Consider the following 16,409-nt stretch of genomic DNA (forward strand, 5'->3'; position numbering starts at 1 on the left):
CATTCTAGAAGATGTAGCTTAAGAAACTTTCAGGATATAGTGAACCCTCCACATCTGGTAGCTATTATCCTCAAGTTAGCCTTCTGAGCTCCAGTCTCCTCATCTGTCAAACAGGTTTAGCGGCTGCTACTTTGCAAGACGGGTCATCTGTATAAGGATTTATTGTACGTCACAGGCACCGTGCTAAGTACTTCCATGCATTATTCTCATTTATATTACCAAAACGTCATAACTACTATTATTATCCTTGTTTTACAGATGAGAAATCTGAACAGTTTGTAAAAACTTACCCAAGGTCACACAGCTGGTAAGTCACAGAGCCAGGACTGCAATCAGATCTGTCTCCAAAGCCAGAGTGCTTGATTATTTACAAAGTACCTCAGTCATAATAAGAGTCCCCAACTGCTAGGAAACAGATCACGCCGAAACTTATCGCATCGAGACAACCAGCGTTTATTTTAGGCCACAATTCTGCGGGCCAGTAACTTAGGCTCTGCTCCCTTGGGTGGTTCTTCTGGTCTTTGCTGGGCTCCCTCACGCCTCTGTGGTCAAGGGCAGATGGCAAGGTGGCTCTGCTTATGTGTGTTGACAGGCTCTGGTCTGGAGCTCTGGGGCTCTCCTCCAGCTCTTGTCCTCCAGCTGGCCAGCCTGGGCTTCTCCCTTGGCTGGGACCTGGGCTTGGAGCTGCTACACTGTCACTTCTGTACCACTCATCTGTTCAAAGTAAGTCACGAGGCGGCCCGGATTCAAAAATTGAGGAAAGAGGCTCCAGCTATTGCTAAGAGGTGCTACAAAGGCACATTCAGAGGGTGAGATACGGGGAGGTTATTAACAGAGCGATCAATCGATCACGATAGGTGTTCACTAAAGAGCAGGTAGTGTTACTCTCAGATATTTCTGGACAGTATCCAACAGACAAACTCAGGTAATTGCTTTACAGGCATTAAGTGCCCTAGAGAATTCCTTGTAGTCGTCTGGACTCTTTCAGCTACAAGGAGGCAGAAACAGTCTTCAGGGATCTTCCTCCACCTTTGCATCTGGCTTCCTCTGGGATAGCATCCTTGTCCCACATCCCCATGAGCTGGCAGAGGCGACCACCTCCCACTCTCCCTCATCTACCCCACTGCCTGAAAGAGACCGCCTCTATCCCAGTGCCCCAACAAGAGCCCTGGAATGACTCCCACTGGCTCAGGTGGTGTCCCAGGCCCATCCCATAGGTCCTTGTGCTCACTGATTGACGAGGTCTGAGTCTCAGCTCCATTCCTGACAGAGCAGGGAGGTGCCCTCCAAGAGGAAGATGACAGTGCTCTTCCCAGGAGATGGGGAGAGGGCTCCAGGAGAACCCCCCTCCGTAGACATCAACCCCTTGCCCTTTCTCACGCCCCCAGAGGAAGCCCTCCCTCGTTCTCTGGAGCCCCTACATTGCTCTGTGCTTCTAGGTTACAATGCACCAACTGGATCTTGAGTATTTGTTTTTTTTCCTTTAAGGATAATATTTTTTTTCATTTCCATTGTGGTTTATCACAGGATATTGAATATAGTTCCCTGTGCTGTACAGTAGGACTTTGTTGTTTATCTATTTTATATATAGTAGTTTGTATCTGCTAATCCCAAGCTCCTAATTTATCCCTATACACCCCACCATGTATTTGTCATATGACATAAAGTTCAAGGGAACTTCTCTGAGCTAAAGCAAAATTGCCTTTAAATGCTAATCATGAAATCCTAAATGAGAATATTGTGGAAGGATCAAAATGAGAACAATTCAGATTAGAAAGTGCAGGAATAAAAAGCAAAACGAAACAAGACAGGACAGGACAGGAAGTCGAGAGGAAGAGCAGGAGGCCTTCTGCATATAGAATATACTGGATGCTTTATTCCTGGTCTATGGAATATCCTGGAATGAAGCTAGTGCAAAGGTTAGAGAGAAAGGAGAGTTCCTGGCTTCTGCACCAGAAATTCTCCTCACTTTTTTTTGGGGGGGGTGGCGTGGTACGCGGGCTTCTCACTGCTGTGGCCTCTCCCGTTGTGGAGCACAGGCTCCGGATGCGCAGGCTCAGAGGCCACGGCTCACGGGCCCAGCCACTCTGCGGCATGTGGGATCTTCCCGGACCGGGGCACAAACCCGTGTCCCCTGCATCGGCAGGCGGACTCCCAACGACTGCGCCACCAGGGAAGCCCTCTCCTCACTTTTAATCTTGTGATTCCCATGGTCCTAACTCAGACTGACCTGTGTTCAAATCCCGGCTACCCCAGCTTACTAGCTGTGTGATCTTCATAGGGGGACATATCATTAATTGTCCAAACCAGGACTTTTAGAAAGCGAAAGGGGATGTTATTAATGATTTCATAGCGGCAATATAATGTATGGACTTTCCTCTCTTAAGCAAAATGATAAATATTTATGTTTCTAGTGGCATGTAGTAATTGATATAATATCTGTTCAGCACTTATTGTTACTCTCTGCAATCCTATGGTGTGCGAACTATTATTATCCCCATCTTTACAGATGAGAAAACTGAGGATTGAAGAAGTTAATTAACTTTACCAAGACCTAGGGGACGATATGTTTCAGTTTTCCTATAACTATACAGTAATGAGACTGTAAGGAACCATTAGAACTTGAGCATCTAAATGGGTCTCCTTGCTGGGAGCACTTATTATTGAGAAACTATTCAGCTATCAATGCTGCTCATTACTAAATGCATTTGGAATTGTGCTTTTGGAACATTCCACAGATCCTGAGGCACATATATTTTTTAATTTTTTATTTATTTTTATTGAGACGTAATTGACATATTACTTTCCGATGTACAACGTAACGGTTTGATGTTTGTATACATTGTGAAATGATCACCACAATAGGTCTAGTTAACTTCATCACTAACCATAGCTACAATTTTTTTCTTGTGATGAAAACTTAAGATCTACTCTCTTAGCAACTTTCCAGTATACAACACAGTATTACTAACTATAGTCACCATGTCGTACATTACATCCCCAGGACTTATTTATCTTACAACTGGAAGTTTGTACCTTTTGACCCCCTTCACCCATTTTTTTTTTTAATTTATTTTTGGCTGAGTTGGGTCTTTGTTGCTGCGCGTGGGCTTTCTCTAGTTGAGGCGAGCGGGGGCTACTCTTCGTTGCTGAGCCAGGGCTTCTCATTGCGGTGGCTTCTCTTGCTGCGGAGCACGGGCTCTAGGCGTGTGGGCTTCAGTAGTTGTGGCTCACGGGCTCTAGAGCGCAGGCTCAGAAGTTGTGGCGCATGGGCCCAGTTGCTCCGCGGCATGTGGGATCCTCCCGGACCAGGGCTCGAACCCGTGTCCCCTGCAATGGCAGGCGGATTCTTTTTTTTAAAAAATAAATTTATATTTATTTATTTATTTATTTTTGGCTGTGTTGGGTCTTCGTTTCTGTGTGAGGGCTTTCTCTAGTTGCAGCGAGCAGGGCCCACTCTTCATCGCGGTGCGCGGGCCTCTCACTGTCGCGGCCTCTTGTTGCGGAGCACAGGCTCCAGACGCACAGGCTCAGTAGTTGTGGCTCATGGGCCCAGCTGCCCCGCAGCATGTGGGATCTTCCCGGACCAGGGCTCGAACCCGTGTCCCCCGCATTGGCAGGCGGATTCTTAACCACTGCGCCACCAGGGAAGCCCTCCCTTCACCCATTTTGCACCCCACTCCAGGCACCAATTCTTGAGAATCATTTTTATGGTAATAAGTATTCATCCATAGAGAATAAATATGATTTTTGAAAGGACTAAAGTGATTCAGAATAAAAGTGAATCATCTAAAGATATATTTTGACTTCTGGCTTCCACCTAGGATGTAGAAAGCTGAAAAGAGTGTCACTCTTGCCTTAAGCACAGGAAAAAGCCAGAAAATCTACAAAATCATAAATTTTCCAGAGCCCATCCAAAAACTGATGTCACAGGGCAACACAACTAGTGTGAAATCTAAGGACAGGCTCCTCTAAGGATGGACAGGACGTGAGCACTGGCTTACCTACAACAGAGCAAAGAAGGAAGACAGGGCTACCAGACGAGTCAGCAGGAAGCACCCAGCCCAAATGTTGGAAGAATCACAAAGACCGAGTGTGTGGGCTAGCGTGAGACCGTAGAACCTCCAGGAGCTGCAGACAAAAAAGGAGCTCCCACCCCTCAACAGTTCTTCTCCACGGACCACACCAGGCAGTCATGAAAAAGATTGGGGGCAGAGAGGGAGACCAGAGAAAACCTTCCCCCTTGGTTCAGGGCTGGAAGAGGGGAGTGGCCATAGCTGTGGGAAAGCCATGAGACCACACCCCTATCTTTCTCCCCTGTGGAAGGCATTAAGCCACTGCAGAAAGAGCAGCAACCCTATGGTCCCTAGGGCACAGGTGAAGACACTGCAGCTGGAGAAAAGGAAGAGAAGAAAGTCTCTACTCCCAGACGAGGGGCTGTGCCCACACCTCTGGTTCTTGGGAGGTAGGTCAGGATCACTGAGCAAACCCAACTTCCAAGACACAGAGACCAGTGCCTGCTCCAGGCTGGGGCTGAATCAGAACAACAGAGACTCCATTTCCACCCTCTACAACCACCACCTGGCCAGCAAGCGTCAAGTAAGAGGCAATGGCAGTCTGCCCCGGGGAAGTGGCAGGGGGATAAGAAGAGACTGCCTCTGTGGTGCAGACACACAGAAAAGATGAGAGTAGAGATGAAAAATGGAGAAAAATCCTTCTGCCGACCCCAGCTGTCCCTTAGCACGTGGTGATGCTAATCAATAGAACAAGTAGAAAGAAAATCAATAGAAACTTAGCAGATCTGCACAGCACTTCCAACCATCTTGACCTAATTGAATTTATAGAACATGCCAAACAATGACATCAGAATACACATTCTTTGCAAGTGCACAACGAACATTCACCAAGACATTCCACACAACAAACTCCAACTGATTTAAAATAATTGAAATCATGGAATGTATGATCTCAGACCATAATGGAATTATACTAGATATAGATAACAGAAAGATATCTGATCAATCCCCATATATCTGTAAATTATGTACCGCATAATTATTGTATATATGTGGTACATAATAACACAAATCATGTTGCAGGTAACGCATGAGTCAAAGAAGTCACATGGGAATTAGAAAATATTGAAAATGAAAACAAAACATAACAATTTGTGGAATGCAGTTGAAGCAGCACTTAGATGAAAATTATAGCATCAAATGATAATTTTAGAAGATGAAGAAAGATCTCAACTTGAGGGAAATGGATATATAAACAATAATGAGCATGTCAAAACATTTATTTAGGTCTTCTTTAATATATCTCAGCAATGCTTTGTAATTTTTAGACCAGAGGTCTTACATGTTTTTCACCATAAGGTCTTTTTAAAAATTAATTAATTAATTTATTTATTTATTTTGGCTGTGTTGGGTCTTCATTTCTGTGCGAGGGCTCTCTCTAGTTGCGGCGAGCAGGGGCCACGCTTCATCGCGGTGCGCGGGCCTCTCACTGTCGCGGCCTCTCTTGTTGCGGAGCACAAGCTCCAGACGCGTAGGCTCAGTAGTTGTGGCTCATGGGCCTAGTTACTCCGCGGCATGTGGGATCCTCCCAGACCAGGGCTCGAACCCGTGTCCCCTGCACTGGCAGGCAGATTCTCAACCACTGTGTCACCAGGGAAGCCCCACCATAAGGTTTTGAATTTACAAAAAGAAGAAATGACCTCTGAGCATAAAATAGAGCTTTAATTTTATTAGGGGTATATTCCAAGTAAAATGAAGAAATAAAGCTTCACTTAGTCATTTTATCAACATTTGTTCAAATAACTACTACTAGTGAGGCACTTCTAGTTGCTACTTATCTAAGAGGCAGTTCAGATTATTAGCTCCTTGAAGGTTAGAGAGTGTCTGTTTGACTGGAATTGAACAACCCTTAACAGATTTTCCTACCCATATGGGACTCTCTCATAAAAGCATTCTAAAAGACATCACATCTCTTAGCCAAATTTTACTCATCCTTCAAGACTCAGCTCAAGTGGCACATTGTCTAAGAAATCGTTTCCAATGACAACTGGCCATCCACGCTAAGCTAGTGCCATCCTATGCCTCTCGTGGTGCCCTGTGCTCACCTTTACCTTAACCTGTGATTAGTTAGGCTGTGAGTAACAGAGGCCTGAGACATAGTGAGAAACACACGCGAGTTTACTCATTTAAAAAGCTGTGTGGAGGTAGGCAGTCTGAGGCCAGCGTGGCAGCTCCGTTAAAGTCATCCACGCTTCCTGCTACAGCATCCTCAATGAAGGGTTTACATCCTCAAGGTCACCACATGATCCAATATGGCAGCTGGAAATGCAGGCTTCTGGTCCACACTGTAGACACCAGCAGGGGCTGAGGTACCACAGGCGGCCCTCCCTTGAAGCAGAGTCTCCCCAGATGTCCCACCTGGCACTTCCCCTTATATCACAGTAGCCAGAAGCTAGTCCAAGGCTACTAATCCTAAGTGAAGAAGCCTAGAAGATGTAATCTTTATCCTGAGTAGCAACGTTCCCAGCTAAGAGTCAGGATTCTGTTACGACTGTGGGAGAAAATAGATATGGATAGGCAACGGGTAGTTCCTGCCAAATGCACTTAACATGCCGCATTTTAACTGCCTGGTTGTCTGTCTGTTACGCAAATGTGTGCTCTGAGTGGTTAGTGCAGTGCCCGGCGTACAGTAGGAAATGGAAAACATTTTAACTTCTGTATTGAGGTTTATCACACACATGTGAGTGCACTAACCTTAAGTGTACATCTATCTCAATGAATTTTCACATTCGAATACACCTGTGTAACCACCCACCACCCAGGTCAAGATGTAAACAATTTCCCCTGCTCCAAAAGTTTCCTTCCTGTCCCTTCCTCGTCAGCTCCTCCCATAGGTAAGCACTATTCTGACTTTTCTCACTTCAGTTAGCTTTCCCGTTCTTGAACTTCCTATCAATGAAATCACATAGCACTTGACATTTTAACCAACTAAGGATTTCTAGGAACTGTAACCATCCAATCTAGATTTTCCAGATTAGTCTTCATTTCAAATAGGCTGTTATAAAAAGCATTCTTACTTTCTAGAAGATTGGAGTCCTAATTGACATACCCAGGTGCTGTCAACAGACATTATGTAGCCCAATTCCCTTTGGCTTGTACTGTTTTCCACAATAAAATTATCTCATCTCTCCTCCTTTTAAAGAGAAACACGGCTTAAAACGCCACCTCCATCAAGAAGCCTCCTGCTGCAGTTCTGGGTGTGCCAGGACACTCACCGTGTGTTTGATGGGGAGAGTGATGACGCTGGGACATAAACAAAAGCTGGCAGTGGAGACAAACAGACCCGGGGCTGGCCATCTGGAACACCTGCAGCTGGCCCAGCAGGATGCTGTGTGCCAGTCCCAACTGCCCAGCTGGAGGATTCTCTGCCTCTGCCACCCCCACCATTGGCAAGGAACCATCACCCTCCTCGCTGGCAGTCAGCTCATTTTCTATTGGTCAGAAACAGAAAAGTGGGTCCAGATTTGTTCATCAGGCCCAGCAGGACACGGCAAAAGCTTGGCAGAGACGTAAGCAGCAAACAAAAGGCTGTCAGAGTGGGGTCCGATGGGAAGGCAGTGCTGCTTTACAGCAGAAGCACAGCGTCTCCGGCACGTAGGAAAATGACCCCATTCCTCCTGGAAGCCACTGCAGAAAGTTTGTCCTGCCATCACGTGTCAGGCTTTGCTAAAACCAGGAAGTTGACTGGGACGAGGGGGGGGGGGACAGGAGGGGTAGAGGGGATACAGCACAATGGGGATGCCATCATTCACATTAAGTTGGGGAAGTGGGGACATGTGAGAACGATGGCACTGTAACCAGTGTGCTGCCCCCCTTCAGCTCCCGGTATATCAGCACATCTCTGCAGATCCTCAGAGCGCAGACCTCAAGCCCTAGCCTCCAACTCTCTGATGATGGTGAGAGGCAGCTCAACCTATGAGCCAGGGTGGAGGATTAAATCTTCTATTCCAGGTACGTCACCTGGCCTGGTCCTAACAGCACCGCCCCCGCGCCCCCATCATTCCTTCCTCCTTTTACACACTCTACGACCACAACTCAGTTCAGCTTTGTAAAGTCAGTCTGGGATGACTTCCCCTGGAGGCATCTCCCAAAATGCACTAGCTGGATTGTCTTCAGGGGGCCGTGATATTCAACTGGAAGTTTCTCCTTTGGATTCTAAGGCATAAAAGTATGGCTTATCCCACCTTGAGGAGTAGCAGGTAAATGCCTCGAAGGGGATCCAGACCAGCACAACACAGAGATCTAACTGGGGAAACAGGGCCACTTCCTGCCTCAGAGGTGATTCGCCCTCCTAATGTCAACCAAGGTGATTCTCTGCACTTTTCTTATCAAGGAAGAGAGAAAATGAAGTTTAGTCTCCATGAGGGTTTTTGAATTCATCACAGTGAGGGGGCTCTGTCCTTTGCCGTACTCAAATGTAGCTCACCTTCCAGGTCCCCTCAAACTCTGTTATGGGCTGAATCGTGTCCCTCCCCCAAATTCACACACTGAAGTCTTAACCCCCAGTACCTCCGAATGTGGCTGTATTTGGAGAAAGGACCTTTACAGAGGTAATTAAAGTAAAATGAGGTCATTAGGGTGGGCCCTCATCCAATCTGACTTGTGTCCTTATAAGAAGAGAAGATTAGGACACAGACGCCCATAGAGAGAAGACACAGAAAGAAGATGACCGTCTACAAGCAAAGGAGGGAAGCCTCTGAACAAACTAACCCTGCTGGCACCTTGATCTTGGATTTCCAACCTCCAGAACTGTGAGGAAATGGATTGCTATTGTTTAAGCCATTTAGTCTGTGGTGCTTTGCTGTGGCAGCCCTAGCAAACTAATACAAACCCTGTCTCTTCTATGAAAACTTTTTTTTAACATCCCAATGAATTTGGTTGTTACTATGACAGATCTCTATGTTTTCTAAAAGCCCGTATAACATAGAGTGGTCCCTAAACTTCTTCCTAGCACACTCCCACACAAACATCTTCCTCACATTGGAAAATGACCCCATCCTACTGAAAACCCACCCCAGAAAGCTGTGTCCCACACATTCCCCCACAAAAAGCAGCTCCCTGTCGCCGTGATTCCAACTACAAGGCAGGTATCAGGTGTAGGGGGGAGGGCAAGTGTGTTTTGACAAAGCTTCCTAAATGAGTCTGATGCACTACCTCCAAGTTGAAAATCATTGCCATACAGTTTAATACTTCATTATCTTCCGTTCTCTTTGTTAAGTTGTATAATTTTTTTTTTTTTTTTTTTTGGCTGCATCTGGTCTTAGTTGCGGCACAGGGGATCTTTGTGGAGGTGGGCGGGATCTTTCATTGTGGCCTGCGGGTTTTTCTCCTCTCTAGTTGTGGTGTGCGGGCTTAGTTGCCCTGCAGCATGTGGGATCTTAGTTCCCCAACCAGGGATCGAAACTGCGTCCCCTGCATTGGAAGGCAGATTCTTTACCACTGGACCAGAAGGAAGTCCCTAAGTTGTATAAATCTTGTCTCCCTGTTTTAGCCTGGGTTCCCAGAAAGCAGAACCTGAGAGGCTTATGTTCAAGTGTCTCATGGAGAATGTGAACCCAGGGAGTAAATATGAGGGACAGAAAGAAAAGCAGAGCAAGAGGGAGAGCCAGCATAAGGCTTCATTCTGGATTTGCTCACTTTTTATGGCTGCATGAGTCCATTTGGACAGCCACAGGAAACATGGGTAAAGAAAGAGAGCAGAAAAGCCTTTATTCACTGACTCCCAGCCACCACTGGTCATTTTTGTTCCATGCGGTGGGTGCTGCCTCTCCTGCACTTCCCAGCTGTGTATGCAGGGAACCAGGTGGGTTCCCATGAGTCCCATGTGGCAGCGTCAGAGCCACCTTAGAACGGGACGTGAGTCGAATAAGCAGGGCTGTCCTTAGGGTATACATGGCCTTGACATGTAGGGCTCCATCTATATAAACAATTTGATTTAAAAATCTATTACAAGTTTCACAGGCCTACATGAGATATAGTGATTTGTCAATGAAAATTTAGATAGTGGGCCGAGAATAGGTATTTACATGTTTGTTTATTGTCCTATCAATACATGTGAAGACTTTTTTGGAGTGTCCAGGCACCACCTCTTCCTGTTCAGGGCAGGAAGTATCTCTTCCTGTTCATTGCTGTCAGGGGACCTGACTAATCATAATCCTGAGAAAAAGGTAGGAATGCTGTTATTACAATGTCATGACTCTTTGAAACCTGTTTGTACTGAAACGATACAAATCTTATTGCCTCTGCAGTTCCTTTTACAATGTATTTAATGCTGGCTACATCATTACTCATAAGGCTGCCCCATCTGTGGAGCCGCCTGTGAATACCAGCTTCCAATGACTCTCTTAAAAGTTGAAGTGCTTCATGGAGCTGACCACAGATTCAAGTCTCACTCAGAGTATGCAGGAAAAGATGAGTGATAATTCGTTTTCTGGACACGCACGTTAAAGTTGCTCTTCTAAGTTTTATAATGTAAATAGAACAGCACATCTTCCAACCACGTCTTCCCTTGAACTCTTTGGCCCTAGTCTCTGCATCCTGAATGCAATCTCTCTCAATGTTGATTTCACCCTTGCCTTCCATACACAGCCATCAAAGGGAGAACCGGTGAGAGGCCTGTGGGGCAGAGTAAGAAGAGTGGGACAACTTCCACAAGGAGCGTCCATCCCTCATTCAGCGAGCCTTCAGACTGGCTGGGGAGAGCATGACATCACGACCTCAATCAGAAGGGACTGTTGGCATTGAGAGCAAGGGTCTGGAAAATCTATGGTGGAGAAGGAAGGGCTGTCCCCGGAGGACTGCCCTTTGGAACCAACCAGAAATGGGCCCTGAGGTAGCCACACAGGCTTGAGTCTTGGAGATGGTTGGGATATCTAGGTGACCCCTTGCATGGGGTGTGTGTGTGTATGTGTGTGTGTGTGTGTGTGTGTGTGTGTGTACCATGGGAGAGATCAGGCCCCAGGCCCATGCAGGTTGCAATGCAGGTTTAGGAGAACTTAGAAAATTTCACAGAAAGAGTGGGAAAGGATCAGCAAGCCTGAGGCTCCCATCAGAGGCATGAGTCCCACTTGCCTGAATCTAAGGGTGGTACTGAGTGATGGATTTGGTCTGAGGTGACACACTGCTAGGCTGGTCCCATAGGAAGCTAGTCAGAGCCCTTAGAACTGGTCATTACAGTAATGGCTAGAATACAAGGCGAAAGGCTTACCTGATTTGTCCTGGTACATAAGAAGGTCTGACATCCTCCCTCATGAGACTTTAAACTCCCTAAGGATAAGGACTATGTCTTTTCTTGTTCTTAGATGACTCACAGCATACAACATAAGCCTGTGAAGATTTAATAATAAATGCTCAATAAACATTTAAGTTTATTTCACCAGTTATTCAAAAATTTTTATTGAGGGCCTGCCTCATATGTGCTGAGAAACACTAGGCTTCATGAAGAATGAAAGGAAATATGCAGTATAATCCCTGCCTATGAAGCAATGGGGGTAATTTGATTGCTCAGTTGAAGGAATGGGGTGACAAACCTGAAATTAGCAGAAGGGTCCATCCCCTTCCCTAAGGGTTGGCTAGTGCTCTCTTAGTCTGCTCAGGTCATCAAAGCAAAATATCATAGGCTGAATGGCTTAAACCACAGAAATTTATTTTCTTTCTCTTCTGGAGGCTGGGAAATCCATGGTCAAGGTGCCAGCAAGGTAGATTTCACTCTGAGGCCTCTTCTCTTGGCTTGCAGGAGGCTGCCGGTCTCACTGTGTGCTTGTGGGTGTGCTTCTCTGTGATTTTACAGAGAGGGGGGATAGAGAGCAAGCTCTCTGGTGTCTTTTCTAAAAAGGCACTAATCCCATCATGAGGGTCCCACCCACATGACCTCATCTAACCTTAATTACCTCCCAAAGGACCATCTCCAAATACCATTCCATTGGAGGTTAGGGCTTCAACATATGAATGTGGTGGGGAGACACAAACATTCAGCCCATAACAAGGGCCCAATACATATTAGGGACTCAATAAATATTTGCTGAATGAGTGAATGTTCACATTAGGAGCTTCAGATGATCCTGCCCAGAATACGGACTCCCACTGAGGGCCACAATGAAGTTAACTAAATAAGCATGTATCAAGTATCACTGTGTGTCCAGTTCTGGGCTAGACACAGATTAGTACCTGCAAAGCAACAGGTAAGATTCATGCCCTCCCAGGGCTGATAATCCCATTGGGGAAAAAGAGGAATCCACAGAAAACAATAAAAGAGCCAGATATGGTATTATGGTTCTAAAGGTAAAACCAGGTGGTTTAGGCCCCTGGGTATCATCTATGCCCACATAGCTCATCACACAGGCTGCTCTACCAGTTGCCTAAGTGTTTATTCAATGAAAAGTCAAAAAAGAAGAAAAAAAAATCAGAAGTTACCTATGGGAGCTTATGGTCAGAGCCAGACCTTAGAGAAACAAATAAATAGAATGTCTCTTTCTCTTTGGTGCCAGCCGAATAACCCTTCCAGAACCTTCTGTATTCTACTGTTCCAAGGTCCTAGGAGCCTTCTTCCAGCTTCTCAGAACTGCTACACCAGTGCACCCTGTGGCCAGCTCACCTTGGGCAAAGAATCACACCCTGAACCTGTTTCCCACCACCCCATACTCACCATCAAAACCTCCCTGCTTCTAATAGTGCGAGAATCACCCGCTAATCAACACCAGATGACTGAGGACACCTGGGTGAGGCTTCATCTTTCTATGCCTGGAGAACCCGGGCTCCTGGGGAACAAGCTGAATGCCTTTCTTCTCTCCCCTAATGCCAGCTGGGAACTTTGAGACTGGGTGAGGCTGATGGTAGTCAGAGCCACTCTGAAAGGGCTACTCTGAACGTCATACTTCTTGGATGTCTGGAAAGTGCCACTACAAAAAGGTTACTATCTTTCTCCATGCTTTCAAAAGAAATCACCATTTCTTTTAACTCCACTATTAAGATATAAAATGCCAATATGACTGATTAGGCTAACCCAGGGATCTTTAAGAATCATCTAAAATCATGATCTTAGAAGTCATCAGATCTGAGGTTCTCCAGCCTGGCCTTATATTAGAACCCGTTAGGGAATGTGGATGAAAAATATTGCCTGCCGTATCAGGAAAGAAAGGATGTTGCAGCCATCAAGACAGCAGCCACTGAAGCCACCTGCAGCCCTGCACTCTAAGGGGATTCAGGATGGAGAAGAGCACGATACTGGCCCTAGATAGTTAAGGTGCCTATCAAAGGAATAATTTCAATGAACCCAGACTCCGGCATCTTCCCATACATAGTAAAGCGCTAAATTCATTAACTTAAGATGTCTGGTTTTCTTTAATTAACAGTAATCTTTTGATGCTCTGACTGCCTGGTTTTTGTTGCAAAAACTCCTATATATCCTGGCTCCTCCCTTATCTCTTTGGAGCAGTCCCTCCGAGCTATCTGAGAGGCTGTCTTCTGGGCTTAAGTCCTCAGAAAGTCCACCAAATAAAACATAATTCTCAACTTTTAGGTTGTGCATTATTTTTAGTTGACAGAATTTTTTAAACACACGGATGCCTTGGGTCTGCCTCCAAATATTCTGATTTACATGGTCTGCGTTGGATCCCGGACATTGATATATGTAAAAAGCAACCCCAGACGGTTCCAGTGTATAACCAGGGTTGAGACCCTCTGCTTTTGTCCCTCCCTGCCCTGGCCCCATAATCTTATTCACGAGGAGACAGAACCAGAGAATGGGGACATGATTTGCCCCAAGTCACAAAGCCAGGAAGTAGTCAAGCCAGCACCAAAACCTCAGCCCCTAGATTCTCGTCCAGAACTCCTTCTTCTGTGCACAGCTATAAACGCTGCTCTTCCTGAGTGCGGCTTCTGAGAGAGGAGGGACGGGAGAAAGACTAAGGGTACCAGATGCCTGGAGGAGGGAGCGGAGGAATGAGGTGGCCAGGGAGAGGTAGGGCAGAAGCCACAGTAAAATTCACCCCGCTTCACGCGAGGAGAAGGCCGCGCCGGTGGGCAGCCAGGTTAGCTCTTTGCACAGCCTCCTCCAGAGGAAGAAGAAAGTAGCTGAGTCCTAAGATTACAGTCTGTGGTCATAGTCACAGCCTCCACTGTAACCAGCTTTGTATCACTGTGAATGTTACCACAGTCCCCAAACCCAGGTACGATTCCCAGCTCTGAAAAGGCAGCCCCAGTGCTCACCTGCTCCTTTCACCTGCCCAGGGAAAATTGCAGTCGACACAAATGCAGCCACTCCCGGGGGACAGTCATGCTGAAAGGACCCTGTGTCTTAGAGGCTGCACATAATACCCAATTATCCCCTGGCTTCCCCAGGGAGAGAATGGAGAGGTGAGGGTTTTCAAAAGCCGGCAGCCCTCAAGGCTCTATTACGGGGACACTCACATAGCTGCCTTTCTGCAAACACCACAGAAGGTCACGGGGACACGGGGCAACAGAAGCAGCTCTTTGAGCATTGGAGAACAGCCTCTCTCCCTGTCCTGGCCCAACCAGAGAACCCCCAACTTCTACTCTTAGCTATAGAAATGAAGATAAAGGGCCTTGATGCAGAAATTCAGCATCACATAGGAGGCCTCTTCCAGGCCAACCCTGTGGTGGCTTTGGACAGAACCCACAGAAAAGTCACAGGAAAGTCCAAGCAAGAAGGTCCTCCTCTCATCCAAGTCTGCTCTGTGATGCTCTTTCTAACCACCTCCCTGATCTTGTCCCACGCTCCTCCCGGCATCCTTGACTGCCAGCCCCGCCCATCAGACTCTGCTTCAGGCTCTTCTCTCTGTGGTGTCATTGTCTCTCTGGCCACATTAGCAAGTCCACAAGGGCCAGAAACACACCATCTACTCTTCTAGCTTTTCTTCCCTATAGCTGTTAATGCAGCTCTGAGTTCACATAAATCCAATGCAATAAATATTTGTAAATTGGTTAACAGAGATTGAGAGAGAAGGCATTTCCTTGTCTACAGATTTGAATCTCTGGGCTTGATTTCACCCCCTTTCCTTTTCACCACCAGAAACATTTAAGTTTTGACAATGCACACATAGCTCATGAAAAGCATGTCTTCTTAAATTCCACACATATTTGAAGGAGGGAGTATTCTGTAGTGTTTAAGAGTATTGAGTCCCAGTGTTTTGATTTTGAGTCTGAGTTCCAGCACTTACGACCTGGGTTACTTTGGGCAAATAATGTAACCTTTCCAAGCCTCAGGTTCCTCATCTATAAAATGGAATTAATATTCGGGCCTAGGTCCTTAAGTTGTTGTGAAGATGAAATGACACAATGCAAACGATGATCTTCGCATGCTGCCCAGCACAAGGTAAGTGCTGGGTCAAAGTGAAGTATCATTATTTATTGAGCACCTACATATATTTCGGCCAATGCGGTATAAGGTGCTGGGCATACGAAGGAAAATAAAGCAGATATATGGTCTCAAGACTTGTAATCTAGTGGGGGAGGCAGACACATAGAGGATCCTTATAAAGCGGTGTTGTAACTGCAGCACAGAGATATGGACAGGGTATTTTAGGAAGCCCAGAGCAAGGAACCCAACCAGGTTTCCTGGAGGGTGACAGTTGTGGGAAAGATGAACAGAAGGGCTGGAAGTGGGTGGGGTGGGCTTCCAGGCAAAAGAAACTGCGTGAGCCAGGGTACAAAAGCCAGGGGCGAGAGACAGTCTATTAAATGGGCGGAGGGGTGGGCGAGGACGGGGGAATTGACTGATATTGTTGGGTAATTAAACAGAAGACAGGAAAGAGCAAGACAAGGTGAGTGTGGCTGGCTACTTTTGCCTTTTTTCCCATCGCTGTTGTGCTTCAACAGAGGTGTCTCAGATTGAAAGATGCATGGGACGGACACCTCCTTAGTTTCTGTCACCCGCTTTTTTTTTTTTTGCTTGAGAAACTTTTTTCTTGTTTTTTCCTATTTGTTATTCTACCAAGTATAATAAGACATCATTAAACATTATCATTCTTAAATGGATACACATTACTACATTGCATGACAAAAATTATCAAATTGTCACTATTGATTTTTTTGTCTCATAATATGAATGTTTAGAATTATGAAATAACTTGCCACGAACTAATATATTTTACTTAAGTACGGGAGTGGATAAGCAAGTACCAATATCCAAAGTTTGATGCCTCCGATGCCAGGGAAGTCAGAGGCACAGGATAGGCCTGATGTCCTAACTTTCTGGGCTTCCAGATCCTTGACTTGTGGGAATGACCTCGGGACAAGTTGTAAGAGATAAAGCTCAGCTGAACCTGCCTATCCAGATCAGGTGTGCAAGGTTCCCAGCAAAGTGACTGCCCAGGT

Source organism: Grampus griseus (assembly GCF_964374135.1).
Source record: "Grampus griseus genome assembly, chromosome: 12".
In the NCBI taxonomy this organism is placed as follows: domain Eukaryota; kingdom Metazoa; phylum Chordata; class Mammalia; order Artiodactyla; family Delphinidae; genus Grampus; species Grampus griseus.